This window comes from Sphaeroforma arctica (genome assembly GCF_001186125.1).
Source record: "Sphaeroforma arctica JP610 unplaced genomic scaffold supercont1.482, whole genome shotgun sequence".
NCBI lineage: Eukaryota > Ichthyosporea > Ichthyophonida > Sphaeroforma > Sphaeroforma arctica.
In genome coordinates this window covers 1-960 of record NW_014040076.1, presented here as the reverse complement: position 1 = coordinate 960, position 960 = coordinate 1, and positions in this window count along the sequence as shown.

The window sequence follows — 960 nt, the reverse complement described above, 5'->3', positions numbered from 1 at the left end:
ATAAGTATATATACATATATATACATATATAGATATACATATATATATATATACATATATACATGTATATATATATACATATATATATATATATATATATATATTTATAATACGCAGCTGAAGATGGATAACCGAATGTATCAGACTCGGGCGTGTATAGTTGATGTATATGGTGTATCATACACATTCTAGTCTTTTCTGTGGTTGATTGCAGGAGTGGCCCACAGTGTGGGATGGATTAAGGGCAACGCGCCAACGTGCAACAGACGGCGTATCGTGTCGTCTTAGTGTCAGGCAGGCCTAAACCAGGTGAGGGTGCGTGCGATAGCTGTTCGTGGGAGTGTGGAGGCTGAGGCATATTGGGAGCTGTTTGCTGGTGTTGGTAGCACAGACTGTACGACAGAGATGGGACATCGCTACACATACACGGACAGTGGCGGGTCTGGAGCTTTCTTTCAGTATGTATCTACAGCGGATCAAGTACTAAGTGATACTGCTGGCGGATTTACGCGATTTATTGCATGTTATATCGATGTGTTGCCATTGGTTGATCATACCGAGACCTCTGCATTTGTGAATGCATGTAGGTAGCATTCTCAAAGACAGCACGACTAGAGTGTGGCTGGGTGGGTCCTGAATAACCCGCATACGACTTAAACGTATAAAAATGGTTTTCTTTGATTGATTCTAAATAAAGTTTTCAAACCCACACCTGGCGAACTGGAGTTCCTGATCGGCATTTTAGAGCTGCTCGAAAACAATGGTTATGTATGTGCACACACACACACACCCACGCACATACACGTGTACACACACTCACACACTCTCATAAACGTGAACACATACACACACACAAACACACATATATATGTATATATATTACATATATGTATATATACATTTACTTATATATGTATACATATATATATATATATATAAATTATATTATATATGTATTTA